Raw genomic sequence first — 20,151 nt, 5'->3', positions numbered from 1 at the left:
CTGGAGTAACTCTGCTTAGGATCATGCAGTTGGGGGTTGATTTCAGCATGGCCGCTTGGGGGCTGGCTCCAGCTTGGCTCTCTCCTTTTCTTTTTCAAAGACTACTTCTTCTCTGTAGGATCACAGGATCACAGCCATTCTTCGACCCCCACCCCACCCCAAATCTGTATCTGAAGCTAAAGTGAGCTTCCAAGGGCAGCTGGCCCTGACTTGCCTTCTCTCCTGCTGTGGAAGCCGAGGGGAGGCATCCTTGCTCACGGGGGAATCCATAAGTGCAGGATTAAGCAGGAAGCCTTAAAGATTTTGCAGGGTTTGAATCCAGGGGCACCTTAGAGACCAACAAGATTTTCAGGATATGAGCTTTCCAGTGTCTTAAAGGCTGATACCCGGAAAATCTCGTGGCACCCATAAGAGTTACAAAATCAGTGGTAGGGTCTGAGCTTTCGTGAGTCACAGCACACATCTTCAGATACCATCTGGTTCTCCCTCCCTGAAAATCTTGTGGGTCTCTAAGGTGCTGCTGGATTTCACTCCTGCTGTTCTACTGCAGACCAGGAGGGCTACCAAACGGAAACTCTTTTGGTGCTTCAAAATCTCCTCTTTTGCTTTGCCCAAAACCAGGGGTTACCGGCCAGCTCCAGAGGTTTCAGTTTTGAGCCTGTTCACATTAACAGGCTTGCAACCTGCCGACGGGCTCAGTTTTAAGGCATCCTAATAATGACAGATCGAAGCATTCTAGAAATGTCTCCTCCTGTCATCCTGACGTCTTAAAGTTGAAGTCGTATTTCGCTTGTGAGCCACCTCACGCAGCTCTCCTTACAGGAGGTCCATAAAGACTTCCAGGAAAAATCAGTTTCCAACCCTGTCTTTGCATGTCCTGTCCCTCTGAGCTGCAACACTGCGCAGTTCTTGTTTATTTGCCCCAGCAGACTGGCCAGTGGACTTATTGGAGTTGCATGCAGAAAATAACTAGTCTACAGGTGCCTTCAAGACTCACGTTTATTTCAGCGTGAGCTTCGGTGAGTCACTGCTCACTTCTTCGGACGTGGAAATCCAACTGAGAACCCTCCGTATGGGACAGGTCGGGCAGGGCGGGGATTAAGATCAAGGATGGATTCTGTCCTGAGTCTTTCAGGGGCAGATTCATTACGTGGGGAAAAGAAAACGTAAGAATGATTCTCAGGTTGATTTCCATAATAAAGAAATGATGATATCTGCAGAAGTCCGCCCTGACTTACAAAAGCTCATCTTGAAATGTATGTGTTAGTCGTTGAAGAAGCAGTTTTCCTTATTGAGGCTATAAACAATAACATAAAAGCTATAGACAATAAACATAGAAGATTAAAAAAACACCTCCTTCTAAAAAAAAGACACACTAACAATACATAAACAAGGAAAAGAAAGAAAAAACTAAAACTAAGCTACAATTTGAGTTGTAATTTTCTCTGCAATAAATATGAATTGTTTTCAAAGTCTTACTTATTTTAAGTTAAGCATAAGTTTTCTAAGTTTTTTCTATTGTTCATGATTCGTAATCCATAAATCCAGATATCATCAAGTCCCGATTATCTATTTCATGCAAAAAATCTATTCACCGTTTCCATTCAGTCAAAAACGGAATCAATAATAGATATGATGTAATCGATTTATTCTCCACACATAGTTATTGCATACTTTTGTTTATTACATACATTGAATTGAATTGAGATAAGAGTGGCTTCAATTACATACTTAGAGAGCCTGTGTGTTCTGCCTTTCCTTTTAAGACAGTTTGGGGTACTGGTTAACAGTGGTGGGGCTCTAATCTGGAGGACCGGGTCTGAATCTGCACTCTTCCACTTAAAGCCAGCTGGGTGACCTTGGCTCAGTCACAGCTTCTAGGAGCTCTCTCAGCCCCACTCTTTGTGCACTGCTCTGAGTGGGCGAATACTTGACAGAGATGCTTTAGGCTGATCCTGCACTGGGCAGTGGGTTGGACTAGATGGTCTGTATGGCCCCTTCCAACTCTATGATTCTATGATTCTATGATTCTAAGTTGTCCTGACGGGTGGTATCTAAATCGATGGTGATGATGAAGATGATGATGATGATACAAGCTTTTCAAAGGTGTTGGCCCACCGTCCCCAGCAGTACCTGCTCTGGTGGGGAGGATCCCACCAGGCTTTCAGGCCAAGGCCTTCCTTAGGCCTGGTTTCAGGACTCCTGTTAACGGGATGTGCAGGGATTGAACTCATGGCTTCCTATTCTTGCATTACTGCTCAGTTTTGTATTATGCTTCAGATACCCATTTCAATCCATGCTGGGCCCACAGATGCTTTATTGCTGCAGATATTAGAGCTCTGCTTTCTGGAAGGTCTCCAAGGAATACGGCGTAGTGATGGGAAGGGGCCAGAGTTCAGGGTTGGAATGACCTTTCCCCTCGCCTTTGGAGTCCTTCATGCTGGGCAGGACGGGCCAGTGGCCTGACTCTGGTGTTTTCGTATATTGATCTGCTTTTGCTTCCCGAAGGACCCCCGGATTCCATGCCCATCCTCATCTCCTGGCTGAAGGAAGGAGGCCTCTTTCTCCAGAGCTCTACAGAAGGGGCTCCATCAGCAGGCAGCTGCTTAGACGTGGGAATCCCTTTCTGCGAACTGCAGCTAAGGTGCACAAACGAACTTTCCCTCTCCCTGCCCATTTCTCTTTGACTCCCTTGGATGAAGGTGCTGATCTCCCTCTGCCCAGGCGGGGGACAATTCTCTGCAGGGCAGCTCTGGTGGAAGGAGGCAGGTGTTGATAAATTGCCAAGGCACAGAAGACCGTGAGATGTGCTGCTTTTCTCTCTCTGCCCAAGCTGAAGACAATTAACTGCAGGACAGCACAGTTTAATAGAGGCAGGTGTTGGTAAAGTCCTCCAGGCATAGAGGAGAAAGAGTTTAGATGCTGGTCTCTCTCTGTCCAGGCTGGAGACAATTCTCTTCACAGTACCACAATTTGAAGGAGGCAGGGGTTGTTAAAGTGATCCAGGCTCTGAGGATGCTGGGCAGACATGCTGGTCTCTCTCTGCCCAGGCTGGAGACAATTCTCTTCACAGTACCACAGTTTAAAGGAGGCAGGGGTTGTTAAAGTGATCCAGGCTCGGAGGATGCTGGGCGGACATGCTGGTCTCTCTCTGCCCAGGCTGGAGACAATTCTCTTCACAGTACCACAGTTTGAAGGAGGCAGGGGTTGGTAAAGCGCTCCAGGCACAGAGGATGCTGGGCGGAGATGCTGGTCTCTCTCTGCCCAGGCTGGAGACAATTCTCTTCACAGTACCACAGTTTGAAGGAGGCAGGGGTTGGTAAAGCGCTCCAGGCACAGAGGATGCTGGGCGGAGATGCTGGTCTCTCTCTGCCCAGGCTGGAGACAATTCTCTTCACAGTACCACAGTTTGAAGGAGGCAGGGGTTCGTAAAGCGCTCCAGGCACAGAGGATGCTGGGCAGAGATGCTGGTCTCTCTCTGTCGAGGCAGGAGACAATTCTCCTCATGGCAGCACAGTTTGAAGGAGGCAGGGGTTGGTAAAGTGGTCCAGGCATGGAGGATGCTGGGCAGAGATGCTGGTCCCTCTCTGCCCAGGCTGGAGACAATTCTCCTCATGGCAGCACAGTTTGAAGAGGGCAGGGGTTGGTAAAGTGCTCCAGGCACCAAGGATGCTGGGTGGAGATGCTGGTCTCTCCCTGTCCAGGCTGGAGACAATTCTCTTCACAGTACCAGAGATTGAAGGAGGCAGGGGTTGGTAATGTGTTCCAGGCACAGAGGATGCTGGGCGGAGATGCTGGTCTCTCTCTGCCCAGGCTGAAGACAATTCTCCCCACAGCACCACAGTTTGAAGGAGGCAGGGGTTGGTAAAGTGCTCCAGGCACAGAGGCTGCTGGGCGGAGATGCTGGTCTCTCTCTGCCCAGGCTGAAGACAATTCTCCTCACGGTACCACAGTTTGCAGGTGGCAGGGGTTGGTAAAGTGCTCCAGGCACCAAGGATGCTGGGCGGAGATGCTGGTCTCTCTCTGCCCAAGCTGGAGACAATTCTCTTCACAGTACCAGAGATTGCAGGAGGCATGGGTTGGAAAAGTGCTCCAGGCACAGAGGATGCTGGGCGGAGATGCTGGTCTCTCTCTGCCCCGGCTGGAGACAATTCTCCCCACAGCACCACAGTTTGAAGGAGGCAGGGGTTGGTAAAGTGCTCTAGGCACAGAGGACGCTGGGCAGAGATGCTGGCCTCTCTCTGTCCAAGCTGGAGACTATTCTCCTCACGGTACCACAGTTTAAATGAGGCAGGGGTTAGTAAAGTGCTCCAGGCACTGAAGATGATGGGTGGAGATGCTGGTCTCTCTCTGCCCAGGGTAGAGACAATTCTCTGCCGGACAGCACAGTTTGAAGGAGGCAGCTGTTGGTAAGGTTCTTCACAACAGAAAAGAGAGAGAAATTTCTCGTGGGAAACAAACCAAGAATTAATATACTTTTTATATGATATTATAAGGTAATTTCAAAGGCAATTGCACGAAAATTATACAAACTGTTTATATATAGCCAATAAAGATGTCCAGAGAGTCTATCATCTGTGTGTATTCCTCAATGTGTATTCCTTAATCGCAGTAATATCACGGTATGCAGATGAGTCTTCACAAAGTCTTCTCATATAAATTCAGCCAAACAGCTTCTCATATGCATTCAGCTTGGAATATAATCACAAAAGTCTTCTCATATAAATTCAGCTAAACAGCTTATCATATACATTGCCACGCCCAATCTGGGGCCGGCTACAAACAGATTTCGTCCCCTTCTTCAGGGGCGTGGTTTATAGCTGTAAAAAACAACATTCTTACTTTAATATACAATAACCAACATTAAAGTATTATTGCAATCCCCCAAGCGGAACTGACCTGTTGTATTCACACAGCATAGGGTATTTGAATCAATAATTATTGTGGAAACGTGTGTCTCCAGTATCACAGTCACAGCAGCTGTATCTTCTCCTGCTTGTGGCCAAACCCTTCAACTGCAGTTTAAATCACATACTCATTATCCAATCTCAAAACTTTAAAGCAACATAACTGATTATAAAAAACAATTCAATGATAGTTCCGTATTGAGGCCGTGCGGTCTGATCGTCTGCAGAAAGACAATCCAAAATGCTTCCCTCCTCAGTAGCTTAATTTGATTTGCATGTCCCTTAGTTACAACCTCCAGTACCGCTACTTTAAAGGAATTTTCTTCATGACGATGCTCGATAAAATGTTGTACCAGGGGTGCTTCCATTATTCTGTGCCTAATTCTAGACATATGTTCAAAGATCCTAGTTTTCAATGGTCTTATCGTACAACCCACATAAAAAAGAGCACAGGGACATTCAAGTAAGTATATCACACCCGATGTGTAACATGATGCAAAGTGTTTAACTGTCAGTTTCCGTTCCTTAACAAAAATCTCCTTCCCCTCTAGCATAAATTTACACAAAGTACATCGGCCACATTTAAAATTTCCCACAGGTAATGATGTTTCCTGAAGTTGAGTGCGCATCATAGCATGAACTAAATCATCCCTTAGGCTCCTGGATCTTCGTAAACCACATAACGGTGGTTGTTCACATCCCGCAATCTCCTCAATGAGGGGCCAATGGCGAGCTACGATTCTTTTAATTTTATATGTTAAGGGTGTGTAGTCCAATGCCCATCTAATTCTTTGATCTGGTAGGGCTTCCCGAGTCTGAAATAGTACAGATCTATCTATAGCTCTAGCCTTAGAAAAGGCTTGAGATATAATTTTAGATGGGTAACCTCTATTAGTAAACATTCGTTCCATCTGCCTACCATCCCTGTCGAAATCAGTTATTGTGGTGGAATTCCGTCTGATACGCAAAAATTGGCCATATGGTATATTTTGTCTAAGGTGCCGGGGATGGAAGGAACCAAATTCCAAATATGAATTCCGATCTGTCTCTTTACTGTAGGTTCTAACCTGTATCTTTTGAAAGGCATCCCGATATGTAACTACATCCAAAAAATTGATTTGGTTGGGGTCTGACCGCCAGGTGAATTTAACATTCGCATCCCGTTCATTAAGCCATTTACAAAAATCCGGTATCTGGGCAGCTCCCTGAAATAAAAAATATAAATCATCCAGATATCTACAAAAGAAAACAATATTACCCCTGAAAGGGTTGATGTCTTGTAAAATGTGAAATCTCTCCCAACGGGCCATAAATAAATTTGCGATGCTGGGTGCCACCGGGGACCCCATAGCAACGCCTTTTTTCTGGAAGAAAAATTGATCATCAAAACAAAAATAGTTTTTTTCCAAAACTAAATCGAGAAATTGTAGTAGGCAAGAGGATGGGATAGTGTTTTCTGTAGTTGTAAGAACTTCTTCTACTACCTCTCGGGCTTCCTGATGAGGAATGATGGTGTATAAAGAGTTAACGTCCATCGTTAAAAATACTGTGTCCTCCGACAGGGTGATGTTCTCAACTTTTTTAATGAAATCACGTGTATCATGCAATAGACCTTCAATTTTAGTAATAGCCGGTTGTAAAAAAGAGTCCAATAAGATTGCCAATGGTTCCAAAATTGAGCCGCAACCAGATATAATTGGCCTACCTGGCGGGGGCGTTGTTTTCTTGTGAATTTTTGGAAGTACATAGAATAATGGGATTCTAGGTGAAGTAACCTGTAAAGCATAATAGAGGGTATCTGTAATTTCCCCCATCTCCCTTGCCTCATCCAAGACAATCTTAATTAGGTCTTTAATATGATTAGTTGGATCCGAAGAGATCCGTGTGTAAAAGGTGGTATCCCTAAGCTGTCTGTGAACCTCATTAACATACATATCTTTATCCATGATCACAATACCCCCGCCCTTGTCGGCAGGCTTAATGACAATGTTAGCGTCGGAACGTAAGGTTTCAAGAGCCCGTCTCTCTAACCGAGACAAGTTGTGCCAAGTACTGTAAGGTTCATTTTCTAATTGAGAAAGGTCCCTAAGGATCATATATTCAAACGTGTCAATACGGTGATCTGAGACCGGCGGCACAAAAGATGACGGACCCTTTAATTTCCTAAGTAGTAAAGACTCTCCCTGAACCGGGGTAGTCGGCTGAGATTGGAAGAAATATCTAAGTTTAATAAGCCGAACCAACTTAAATAGGTCTACTCGTGTCTGAAGTGGTTGGTATTTGGGGGTTGGGACAAATCCCAATCCCTTATTGAGAACAGCTATTTCTAATGAATTCAGCTCACGGGAAGACAAATTGAAAATTAAACTTTCATCCGCGTTCTTTGGAATGATTTCTTTTTGCCTCTTTCTAAAAAAGATGGTCGTTGGTTAGGGTAAATTATTCTAGTTCTAAGATTCCTGCTGCTAGGACCCTCATCACCCGAGCTGTCAGACACCCCCGATGTCTCCAAATCTGAAAAAGTGCTAACAGGATTAGCCCAAGATACCTTACGTGGTCCTCTAGTATTAGTCCTGGACTGATCCCACCAAAAATAAACCCTACTATTAGCATAATCCAAATTATCACGTTTATATTTCTTAATTTTAAGTTCCTTGGTGCGAGTTTCAAATTGTTGTACCTGTTGAGCTATTTGTTTAAGGCGAGCATCAAATTCAATAGTGGGCATCGTGTCTTTGATAGAGGTTTCCATGGTTTGAATTTCCTCTACCAATGCCTGACTCTCCTTCCTGCAACGTTTAATAACCAAAAGCATAAGGTCAAAGCTACATTTGTTTAAAATTGACGCCCAATCTGATTTGAATGATTCATCATCGGCAAACATCCCTGGAGGTTTTTGAATTCTTAAACCACGTGGGATAAGTTGAGACGTATGATAATCAAATAACGTGGAAGCATGCAAATCAAATTTAACTTGTTTAGATTTCAAAAAACATAATGTATCCCAATCATCCTTGGGTGGATTGTCTGTCTCTTTAAAGATAGAAGTCATACCGGACAAAATCTCCTGTTGTTCCTCTGCTGAAAAAGCCAAAACATCCTTAAAGGAAGCCATAATGAGAACTAGAAACAAGAAATGAAGGCTATCCCCACAAATAGTACCAACAGAAAAGAGAGAGAAATTTCTCGTGGGAAACAAACCAAGAATTAATATACTTTTTATATGATATTATAAGGTAATTTCAAAGGCAATTGCACGAAAATTATACAAACTGTTTATATATAGCCAATAAAGATGTCCAGAGAGTCTATCATCTGTGTGTATTCCTCAATGTGTATTCCTTAATCGCAGTAATATCACGGTATGCAGATGAGTCTTCACAAAGTCTTCTCATATAAATTCAGCCAAACAGCTTCTCATATGCATTCAGCTTGGAATATAATCACAAAAGTCTTCTCATATAAATTCAGCTAAACAGCTTATCATATACATTGCCACGCCCAATCTGGGGCCGGCTACAAACAGATTTCGTCCCCTTCTTCAGGGGCGTGGTTTATAGCTGTAAAAAACAACATTCTTACTTTAATATACAATAACCAACATTAAAGTATTATTGCAATCCCCCAAGCGGAACTGACCTGTTGTATTCACACAGCATAGGGTATTTGAATCAATAATTATTGTGGAAACGTGTGTCTCCAGTATCACAGTCACAGCAGCTGTATCTTCTCCTGCTTGTGGCCAAACCCTTCAACTGCAGTTTAAATCACATACTCATTATCCAATCTCAAAACTTTAAAGCAACATAACTGATTATAAAAAACAATTCAATGATAGTTCCGTATTGAGGCCGTGCGGTCTGATCGTCTGCAGAAAGACAATCCAAAATGCTTCCCTCCTCAGTAGCTTAATTTGATTTGCATGTCCCTTAGTTACAACCTCCAGTACCGCTACTTTAAAGGAATTTTCTTCATGACGATGCTCGATAAAATGTTGTACCAGGGGTGCTTCCATTACTCTGTGCCTAATTCTAGACATATGTTCAAAGATCCTAGTTTTCAATGGTCTTATCGTACAACCCACATAAAAAAGAGCACAGGGACATTCAAGTAAGTATATCACACCCGATGTGTAACATGATGCAAAGTGTTTAACTGTCAGTTTCCGTTCCTTAACAAAAATCTCCTTCCCCTCTAGCATAAATTTACACAAAGTACATCGGCCACATTTAAAATTTCCCACAGGTAATGATGTTTCCTGAAGTTGAGTGCGCATCATAGCATGAACTAAATCATCCCTTAGGCTCCTGGATCTTCGTAAACCACATAACGGTGGTTGTTCACATCCCGCAATCTCCTCAATGAGGGGCCAATGGCGAGCTACGATTCTTTTAATTTTATATGTTAAGGGTGTGTAGTCCAATGCCCATCTAATTCTTTGATCTGGTAGGGCTTCCCGAGTCTGAAATAGTACAGATCTATCTATAGCTCTAGCCTTAGAAAAGGCTTGAGATATAATTTTAGATGGGTAACCTCTATTAGTAAACATTCGTTCCATCTGCCTACCATCCCTGTCGAAATCAGTTATTGTGGTGGAATTCCGTCTGATACGCAAAAATTGGCCATATGGTATATTTTGTCTAAGGTGCCGGGGATGGAAGGAACCAAATTCCAAATATGAATTCCGATCTGTCTCTTTACTGTAGGTTCTAACCTGTATCTTTTGAAAGGCATCCCGATATGTAACTACATCCAAAAAATTGATTTGGTTGGGGTCTGACCGCCAGGTGAATTTAACATTCGCATCCCGTTCATTAAGCCATTTACAAAAATCCGGTATCTGGGCAGCTCCCTGAAATAAAAAATATAAATCATCCAGATATCTACAAAAGAAAACAATATTACCCCTGAAAGGGTTGATGTCTTGTAAAATGTGAAATCTCTCCCAACGGGCCATAAATAAATTTGCGATGCTGGGTGCCACCGGGGACCCCATAGCAACGCCTTTTTTCTGGAAGAAAAATTGATCATCAAAACAAAAATAGTTTTTTTCCAAAACTAAATCGAGAAATTGTAGTAGGCAAGAGGATGGGATAGTGTTTTCTGTAGTTGTAAGAACTTCTTCTACTACCTCTCGGGCTTCCTGATGAGGAATGATGGTGTATAAAGAGTTAACGTCCATCGTTAAAAATACTGTGTCCTCCGACAGGGTGATGTTCTCAACTTTTTTAATGAAATCACGTGTATCATGCAATAGACCTTCAATTTTAGTAATAGCCGGTTGTAAAAAAGAGTCCAATAAGATTGCCAATGGTTCCAAAATTGAGCCGCAACCAGATATAATTGGCCTACCTGGCGGGGGCGTTGTTTTCTTGTGAATTTTTGGAAGTACATAGAATAATGGGATTCTAGGTGAAGTAACCTGTAAAGCATAATAGAGGGTATCTGTAATTCCCCCATCTCCCTTGCCTCATCCAAGACAATCTTAATTAGGTCTTTAATATGATTAGTTGGATCCGAAGAGATCCGTGTGTAAAAGGTGGTATCCCTAAGCTGTCTGTGAACCTCATTAACATACATATCTTTATCCATGATCACAATACCCCCGCCCTTGTCGGCAGGCTTAATGACAATGTTAGCGTCGGAACGTAAGGTTTCAAGAGCCCGTCTCTCTAACCGAGACAAGTTGTGCCAAGTACTGTAAGGTTCATTTTCTAATTGAGAAAGGTCCCTAAGGATCATATATTCAAACGTGTCAATACGGTGATCTGAGACCGGCGGCACAAAAGATGACGGACCCTTTAATTTCCTAAGTAGTAAAGACTCTCCCTGAACCGGGGTAGTCGGCTGAGATTGGAAGAAATATCTAAGTTTAATAAGCCGAACCAACTTAAATAGGTCTACTCGTGTCTGAAGTGGTTGGTATTTGGGGGTTGGGACAAATCCCAATCCCTTATTGAGAACAGCTATTTCTAATGAATTCAGCTCACGGGAAGACAAATTGAAAATTAAACTTTCATCCGCGTTCTTTGGAATGATTTCTTTTTGCCTCTTTCTAAAAAAGATGGTCGTTGGTTAGGGTAAATGATTGGGATACATTATGTTTTTTGAAATCTAAACAAGTTAAATTTGATTTGCATGCTTCCACGTTATTTGATTATCATACGTCTCAACTTATCCCACGTGGTTTAAGAATTCAAAAACCTCCAGGGATGTTTGCCGATGATGAATCATTCAAATCAGATTGGGCGTCAATTTTAAACAAATGTAGCTTTGACCTTATGCTTTTGGTTATTAAACGTTGCAGGAAGGAGAGTCAGGCATTGGTAGAGGAAATTCAAACCATGGAAACCTCTATCAAAGACACGATGCCCACTATTGAATTTGATGCTCGCCTTAAACAAATAGCTCAACAGGTACAACAATTTGAAACTCGCACCAAGGAACTTAAAATTAAGAAATATAAACGTGATAATTTGGATTATGCTAATAGTAGGGTTTATTTTTGGTGGGATCAGTCCAGGACTAATACTAGAGGACCACGTAAGGTATCTTGGGCTAATCCTGTTAGCACTTTTTCAGATTTGGAGACATCGGGGGTGTCTGACAGCTCGGGTGATGAGGGTCCTAGCAGCAGGAATCTTAGAACTAGAATAATTTACCCTAACCAACGACCATCTTTTTTAGAAAGAGGCAAAAAGAAATCATTCCAAAGAACGCGGATGAAAGTTTAATTTTCAATTTGTCTTCCCGTGAGCTGAATTCATTAGAAATAGCTGTTCTCAATAAGGGATTGGGATTTGTCCCAACCCCCAAATACCAACCACTTCAGACACGAGTAGACCTATTTAAGTTGGTTCGGCTTATTAAACTTAGATATTTCTTCCAATCTCAGCCGACTACCCCGGTTCAGGGAGAGTCTTTACTACTTAGGAAATTAAAGGGTCCGTCATCTTTTGTGCCGCCGGTCTCAGATCACCGTATTGACACGTTTGAATATATGATCCTTAGGGACCTTTCTCAATTAGAAAATGAACCTTACAGTACTTGGCACAACTTGTCTCGGTTAGAGAGACGGGCTCTTGAAACCTTACGTTCCGACGCTAACATTGTCATTAAGCCTGCCGACAAGGGCGGGGGTATTGTGATCATGGATAAAGATATGTATGTTAATGAGGTTCACAGACAGCTTAGGGATACCACCTTTTACACACGGATCTCTTCGGATCCAACTAATCATATTAAAGACCTAATTAAGATTGTCTTGGATGAGGCAAGGGAGATGGGGGAAATTACAGATACCCTCTATTATGCTTTACAGGTTACTTCACCTAGAATCCCATTATTCTATGTACTTCCAAAAATTCACAAGAAAACAACGCCCCCGCCAGGTAGGCCAATTATATCTGGTTGCGGCTCAATTTTGGAACCATTGGCAATCTTATTGGACTCTTTTTTACAACCGGCTATTACTAAAATTGAAGGTCTATTGCATGATACACGTGATTTCATTAAAAAAGTTGAGAACATCACCCTGTCGGAGGACACAGTATTTTTAACGATGGACGTTAACTCTTTATACACCATCATTCCTCATCAGGAAGCCCGAGAGGTAGTAGAAGAAGTTCTTACAACTACAGAAAACACTATCCCATCCTCTTGCCTACTACAATTTCTCGATTTAGTTTTGGAAAAAAACTATTTTTGTTTTGATGATCAATTTTTCTTCCAGAAAAAAGGCGTTGCTATGGGGTCCCCGGTGGCACCCAGCATCGCAAATTTATTTATGGCCCGTTGGGAGAGATTTCACATTTTACAAGACATCAACCCTTTCAGGGGTAATATTGTTTTCTTTTGTAGATATCTGGATGATTTATATTTTTTATTTCAGGGAGCTGCCCAGATACCGGATTTTTGTAAATGGCTTAATGAACGGGATGCGAATGTTAAATTCACCTGGCGGTCAGACCCCAACCAAATCAATTTTTTGGATGTAGTTACATATCGGGATGCCTTTCAAAAGATACAGGTTAGAACCTACAGTAAAGAGACAGATCGGAATTCATATTTGGAATTTGGTTCCTTCCATCCCCGGCACCTTAGACAAAATATACCATATGGCCAATTTTTGCGTATCAGACGGAATTCCACCACAATAACTGATTTCGACAGGGATGGTAGGCAGATGGAACGAATGTTTACTAATAGAGGTTACCCATCTAAAATTATATCTCAAGCCTTTTCTAAGGCTAGAGCTATAGATAGATCTGTACTATTTCAGACTCGGGAAGCCCTACCAGATCAAAGAATTAGATGGGCATTGGACTACACACCCTTAACATATAAAATTAAAAGAATCGTAGCTCGCCATTGGCCCCTCATTGAGGAGATTGCGGGATGTGAACAACCACCGTTATGTGGTTTACGAAGATCCAGGAGCCTAAGGGATGATTTAGTTCATGCTATGATGCGCACTCAACTTCAGGAAACATCATTACCTGTGGGAAATTTTAAATGTGGCCGATGTACTTTGTGTAAATTTATGCTAGAGGGGAAGGAGATTTTTGTTAAGGAACGGAAACTGACAGTTAAACACTTTGCATCATGTTACACATCGGGTGTGATATACTTACTTGAATGTCCCTGTGCTCTTTTTTATGTGGGTTGTACGATAAGACCATTGAAAACTAGGATCTTTGAACATATGTCTAGAATTAGGCACAGAGTAATGGAAGCACCCCTGGTACAACATTTTATCGAGCATCGTCATGAAGAAAATTCCTTTAAAGTAGCGGTACTGGAGGTTGTAACTAAGGGACATGCAAATCAAATTAAGCTACTGAGGAGGGAAGCATTTTGGATTGTCTTTCTGCAGACGATCAGACCGCACGGCCTCAATACGGAACTATCATTGAATTGTTTTTTATAATCAGTTATGTTGCTTTAAAGTTTTGAGATTGGATAATGAGTATGTGATTTAAACTGCAGTTGAAGGGTTTGGCCACAAGCAGGAGAAGATACAGCTGCTGTGACTGTGATACTGGAGACACACGTTTCCACAATAATTATTGATTCAAATACCCTATGCTGTGTGAATACAACAGGTCAGTTCCGCTTGGGGGATTGCAATAATACTTTAATGTTGGTTATTGTATATTAAAGTAAGAATGTTGTTTTTTACAGCTATAAACCACGCCCCTGAAGAAGGGGACGAAATCTGTTTGTAGCCGGCCCCAGATTGGGCGTGGCAATGTATATGATAAGCTGTTTAGCTGAATTTATATGAGAAGACTTTTGTGATTATATTCCAAGCTGAATGCATATGAGAAGCTGTTTGGCTGAATTTATATGAGAAGACTTTGTGAAGACTCATCTGCATACCGTGATATTACTGCGATTAAGGAATACACATTGAGGAATACACACAGATGATAGACTCTCTGGACATCTTTATTGGCTATATATAAACAGTTTGTATAATTTTCGTGCAATTGCCTTTGAAATTACCTTATAATATCATATAAAAAGTATATTAATTCTTGGTTTGTTTCCCACGAGAAATTTCTCTCTCTTTTCTGTTGGTACTATTTGTGGGGATAGCCTTCATTTCTTGTTTCTGGTAAGGTTCTTCAGGCACAGAGGACGCTGGCCTGAGCTCATGGCCTCTCTTTGCTTGTGCTGGATATCTTTCTTTGCAGGGCAGTGCAATTTGAAGGAGGCAAGTGCTTCAGGCACAGAAGACATTGGGCAGAGATGCTGGTCTCTCTCTGCCCAGGCTGGAGACAATTCTCCTTATGGCAGCACAATTTAGTAGTGGCAGATGTTGGTCAAGTCACGGCAATTCTCCTCACGGCAGCGCAGTCTGAAGAAAGCAGCTCTTGGTAAAGTGCTCCAGCCACAGAGGAGGCAGAGGAGATGCTGGTCTCTCTCTGTGTAGGCTGGAGACTATTCTCCTCACGGCAGCACAGTTTGAAGAAGGCAGCTCTTGGTAAAGTGCTCCAGGCACAGAGGATGCTGGGCTGTGATGCTGGTCTTTCTTGGCCCAGGCTGGAGACCATTCTCCTCACGGCAGCGCAGTTTGAAGAAGGCAGCTCTTGGTAAAGTGCTCCAGGCAGAGTACGGCGGGCTGAGATGCTGGTCTCTCTCTGCCCAGACTGGAGACAATTCGCCTCACGGCAGCACCGTTTGAAGAAGGCAGCTGTTGGTAAGGTGCTCCAGGCACAGAGGATGCTGGGCGGAGATGTTGGCTTTCTGTGCCCAAGATGGAGACTATTCTCCTCACGGCAGCGCAGTTCGAAGAAGGCAGCTGTTGGTAAACTGCTCCAGGCATGGAGGAGGCTGGGTTGAGATGCTGGTCTCTCTCTGCCCAGACTGGAGACAATTCGCCTCACGGCAGCACCGTTTGAAGAAGGCAGCTGTTGGTAAGGTGCTCCAGGCACAGAGGATGCTGGGCGGAGATGTTGGCTTTCTGTGCCCAAGATGGAGACTATTCTCCTCACGGCAGCACCGTTTGAAGAAGGCAGCTGTTGGTAAAGTGCTCCAGGCATGGAGGAGGCTGGGCTGTGATGCTGGTCTCTCTCTGCCCAGGCTGGAGACCATTCTCCTCACGGCAGCGCAGTTTGAAGAAGGCAGCTGTTGGTAAAGTGCTCCAGGCACAGAGGATGCTGGGCGGAGATGTTGGCTTTCTGTGCCCAAGATGGAGACTATTCTCCTCACGGCAGCACCGTTTGAAGAAGGCAGCTGTTGGTAAAGTGCTCCAGGCATGGAGGAGGCTGGGTTGAGATGCTGGTCCCTCTCTGCCCAGACTGGAGACAATTCGCCTCACGGCAGCACCGTTTGAAGAAGGCAGCTGTTGGTAAAGTGGTCCAGGCATGGAGGAGGCTGGGCTGAGATGCTGGTCCCTCTCTGCCCAGACTGGAGACTATTCTCCTCACGGCAGCACCGTTTGAAGAAGGCAGCTGTTGGTAAAGTGCTCCAGGCATGGAGGAGGCTGGGTTGAGATGCTGGTCTCTCTCTGCTCAGGCTAGAGAGAATTCTCCAAACGGCAGCGCAGCTGTTGTTAAATTGCTCCAGTCACAGAGGAGGCATAGTTGACATGCTGGTCTCTCTCTGCCCAGGCTGGAGACAATTCTCCTCGCCTTAGCACAGTTTGAAGAAGGCAGCTGTTGGTAAAGTGCTCCAGGCACAGAGGATGCTGGGCGGAGATGTTGGCTTTCTGTGCCCAAGATGGAGACTATTCTCCTCACGGCAGCGCAGTTCGAAGAAGGCAGCTGTTGGTAAACTGCTCCAGGCATGGAGGAGGCTGGGTTGAGATGCTGGTCTCTCTCTGCCCAGACTGGAGACAATTCGCCTCACGGCAGCACCGTTTGAAGAAGGCAGCTGTTGGTAAAGTGCTCCAGGCATGGAGGAGGCTGGGTTGAGATGCTGGTCTCTCTCTGCTCAGGCTAGAGAGAATTCTCCAAACGGCAGCGCAGCTGTTGTTAAATTGCTCCAGTCACAGAGGAGGCATAGTTGACATGCTGGTCTCTCTCTGCCCAGGCTGGAGACAATTCTCCTCACGGCAGCTCAGTTTGAAGAAGGCAGCTGTTGGTAAAGTGCTCCAGGCACAGAGGTGGAATAGTTGAGATGCTGGTCTCTCTCTGCCCAGGCTGGAGACAATTCTCCTCGCCTTAGCACAGTTTGAAGAAGGCAGCTGATGGTCAAGTGCCTGAAGCACAGAGGAGGCTGCGCTGAGATGCTGGTCTCTCTCTGCCAGGCTGGCTCTGCCCAGAATGGAGACAATTCTCCGCAGGGCAGCGCTGTTTGATAGAGGCAGATGTTGGTAAAGTGCCTCAAGGCAGAGGAGGCAGCGCTGAGGTGGAGGTTGCTGCCTGCGCCTGCTGGAAATGGTTGTCCTACTGCCGCCTCTCTGGTGGAGCCCGACGGAGGGCGCCGAGGAGTGAAGGCAGAGCTGAGCAGCTGGTCTCTCAGCGCAGGAGTGAGGAGCCGCTCTCGATGGCTCCCAGAGAGGCTCGCTTTCAGGTGCTTGTGGTATGTGAAATGCTCAGTCTGCAGTCTGCTGGGATTGCCCACGAAGACACTCATGCTTCAGAAAAGCCACAAAAGAGTTCTGGCTGCGGGAAAATGTTTCAGTAACAAACCCCACTTTGGATAGGACCTAAGGGGACCCCGTGGAAGTCTTTTGCCTTTGGGAAAACTTTCAACCTGAGCTCCGTCCTCATTCAGCACTTGACCGCCCACCGGGTAGAGAAATATAGAGTTACCATTCCGCCACTCGGACTCAGGATTTTCCCCTTCCAGCCTCCGTCCCCTGCCACCTCTCACCTGAGCGGTGGAGGGAGAGGCACACAAAACAGCTCACAGGCCCCCGGAGCACCTCCCAGGGCTCTCCGGAACATTTCCACGTCGCGCTGGGCATGATGTCATGCCCAGCGTGACTCGGCAGTGCAAGGTTGCCCCACGGCCTGTTTGATAACAATAGGCACCCGAGAGTCTATCAGGGCCCTGTTTTTTCCGAATTGGCCGCGGGATAACCTGTTGCTTCTGCAGTGCGCAGACATGACATCACTCTCTGCGCAGTGCAGAAGTGTGGGGTCCCACTGGGGCCAATTTGATAAAAGTAGGCCTCCAGAATGAGATTGGAGGCCCATTTTTACCCAATTGGCTCCGGCGTGACCCATTGCTTCAGCGTTGTGCCAGAAATGATGTTATTTCCAGCTCAACGCTGAAGCGTGGGGTCCCACTGGGGCGAAGTTGATCAACATAGGCTCTTCAGACTAAATTGGGGGTCCTACTTTACTAATTGGCCCCAGTGTGACCGGTCATTTCCCCGTCCCGCTGGGAACGACATCATTCCCACCGTGATGGGGAAAGGCTTTGTCACGCCAGGAGATGATTTGATAAAAATCAGCCTCCCAGACTTGATCAGGGGCCTATTTTTAACAGATCGTCCCCTGGTGTGACCTGTCGTTTCTCCGTCGTGCTGGGAAAGACATCGTTCCCAGCATGACGCAGAAGCATTCGGAAGCACACATGCTCTCTGCGCGCATGCAAGGCGAGTACTTCCGCTGCACCCTCCTTCTCCCCTCCCCTGCTCTGAGCCGCAGGGCACTTGGCAACCCTAGAGAAAAGCCATCCCAAATGGCCAGATGGAAAGCCTCAGTCACCACTCCGATCTGAACTCAGCCCTGAGAATCCACTCTGCAGAGAGCCGCCATCACTGTCAGATTATGGGAAGCCAGAAATCGCACATCCTTCATCGCCAGCAAGAATAACTGTTTTAAATCTTTGGGGGCTTTAAAGTCCTATTGGACTTTACTGAAGCATTGAAACAGCAAGACTGCTGTTTGGTCTGCTAGCTTGCTATTTTTTACTTTTCTGGGGGTGGCAGAGTGTGTCTTGGAGTGGGGCTGTGGCTTGGAGTGGGCACTTTTAGTGCCCGCCTGGTCCTTGCCAGGGAAGGAGTGGGCACCTGGTCTGGCACAGGGGTGGGTATCCCCTCTGAACAGGGAGGGGAGCTATTGGGCCGTGTGCCTCTGTTAGAGGCCCACCGTTGTGGCGTTTTTTCCTCTCTGTCTGGTAAATCCCCGTTGGGGGTGGGAGTGGATTTGGAGGGGGCAGCAGATGGATCGGCAGTCTGTGATTGGCTGCTCCTGTGTGTGCCACTCACAGGGGGCTCAAGGGCTGCCAATGCAGGATTGGTGGGTGATGCTGGGAGTCTCCAGGCGATTCCAGGGGATTCAGGATCCTCCTGTTAAGGGTGAAGCTGGTTAAGGTAACGAGATGGAGGAGGAAGAAACCAAGGGTGAGGTTTAAAATATTACAGGATGAGAAAAAATGAGGAGAACTGGCTGTGCCAAACTTTAAGTTATATCACCAAGGGGCAGCCCTGGTTTGGATGTCTGACTGGATTATGATGAATCCACGTAGTAGACGTATCCAACTGGAGACAGAGAGTGCCAAGGAAGGGATCCACAACTATCTACGGCTCAAGAAATCACTGAAATCTATTCAAAAACAGGATGGGACTAAGTCCATACTAAGAGATGGACTCCTTAAAACATGGTTTCAATGTAGAAACAGAAGGAGCCCGCCAATTTCCCCCTTGATGTCGCCCGGAAATGCATTCTATGATGCAGCCACCAGAAGCAGAATCCATCAGTCCAGCTATGAGTCAACGACTGATGAGAAAGGAAATATCGGGCAAGGAAGTCAAGCTCAACATACATATATTCCCGGACTGATGTATCGCCAAACGAGTCGAGGCTCAAAGAGCAATGTAAGAAACAAGGCTGTTAATTAAGGGAGGAAACTGAATGGGAACTATGAATATCTGGAGATCTGAAATCTCCTAGGGAAAATTTATAAAATATGATTGTAATACAACACAGAAACGGAGCAAGTCAAAACCTGTATGATAAAATGGATGGAAAAATTGGGAGAAACTATTATGATGAACCTACGGGAAGATCTGTGGACCATGGATATAAAATTTTCAGCCCATCCATTACTAAGAGAAAAGGGGTATAAAATGTGTTTAGATGGTATATTACTCCTAAAGACGTTGCACAAATTACTAACTGCCAATGCTGGAAATGTCAGTGCATGGATGCAACGTCTTACCACATGTGGTGGACTTGTAAGAAAGAGCAAAAATATTGGATAAAGAAAATGCACAAGGAAATGCAGAAGATTTTGAAAACGGCGATTTGCGTGGAATCCAAAAAACATGTCATTAAATATCCTACGAAATAATCGCAGAAAAGAGCCAGGAGACCTCGTTCGCTACATGCGACAGCGGCTAGAGTGCGCGATGCAGCGAGATGCCTCTCCTGAAGTGTCAGAGGGGACAGAGAAGGTGCATGAATACGACGCAAGGGCCCAATCAACTGCTTGTGTCCCCAAGAGCTCAAGAATGGGACGTGGGGGGAAATGGAGAGATTTCTTTGATTACTTAGCCCAGAACTAATATTAATTAAGGGAACTTAGCATCAAGAGAAAGGGATGGCACACAGGAAAGGATTAGTGAAATAGTTGATACTACCTTTGGAATAAGTAAGGAGAGGAAGGAGATTTACTATACAACTAAGTTTTATCAACTGAATTCAATTTTAAATGTAGTGCCTGTTTGTTAGAATTTAGTTACAGAGGTATTATTTAAGTTAGTATAAGTCTCAAATTAATTTCAATTACTGCCTGAATAAGGTTTATTATGCATTTTTATTGTTATATCTAATCTTTTCTT

General features: G+C 44.8%; 3 long non-coding RNA genes across 6 annotated transcripts; 1 reads left to right on the top strand and 2 right to left on the bottom strand.

Moving 5' to 3' along the window:
- Window positions 1-4,462: 4,462 nt before the first annotated feature.
- On the bottom strand, window positions 4,463-5,013 carry LOC129335225 (uncharacterized). 2 transcript variants are annotated; one of them, XR_008597576.1, is made up of 2 exons: window positions 4,900-5,013; window positions 4,463-4,820 (listed from the first exon to the last, which is right to left on the bottom strand). It is a non-coding gene; the product is annotated as an uncharacterized LOC129335225 (long non-coding RNA). The 2 variants fall into 2 exon arrangements; XR_008597577.1 differs by having other exon boundaries at window positions 4,463-4,691.
- A 3,096-nt stretch (window positions 5,014-8,109) lies between these two features.
- LOC129335049 (uncharacterized) lies at window positions 8,110-9,182 on the bottom strand. Of its 2 annotated transcripts, none has more exons than XR_008597563.1 (2): window positions 8,547-9,182; window positions 8,110-8,467 (listed from the first exon to the last, which is right to left on the bottom strand). It is a non-coding gene; the product is annotated as an uncharacterized LOC129335049 (long non-coding RNA). The 2 variants fall into 2 exon arrangements; XR_008597564.1 differs by having other exon boundaries at window positions 8,110-8,338.
- Window positions 9,183-13,375: 4,193 nt separating this feature from the next.
- Window positions 13,376-14,448, top strand: LOC129335062 (uncharacterized). Of its 2 annotated transcripts, none has more exons than XR_008597567.1 (2): window positions 13,376-14,011; window positions 14,220-14,448. It is a non-coding gene; the product is annotated as an uncharacterized LOC129335062 (long non-coding RNA). The 2 variants fall into 2 exon arrangements; XR_008597566.1 differs by having other exon boundaries at window positions 14,091-14,448.
- The last annotated feature ends 5,703 nt before the right edge of the window (window positions 14,449-20,151 follow it).

This window comes from Eublepharis macularius, chromosome 8 (assembly GCF_028583425.1).
Source record: "Eublepharis macularius isolate TG4126 chromosome 8, MPM_Emac_v1.0, whole genome shotgun sequence".
NCBI classification, from domain to species: Eukaryota; Metazoa; Chordata; class Lepidosauria; order Squamata; family Eublepharidae; genus Eublepharis; species Eublepharis macularius.
Note: the sequence above shows the minus strand (reverse complement) of the source record. Positions and strands in the feature narration are given on the sequence as shown.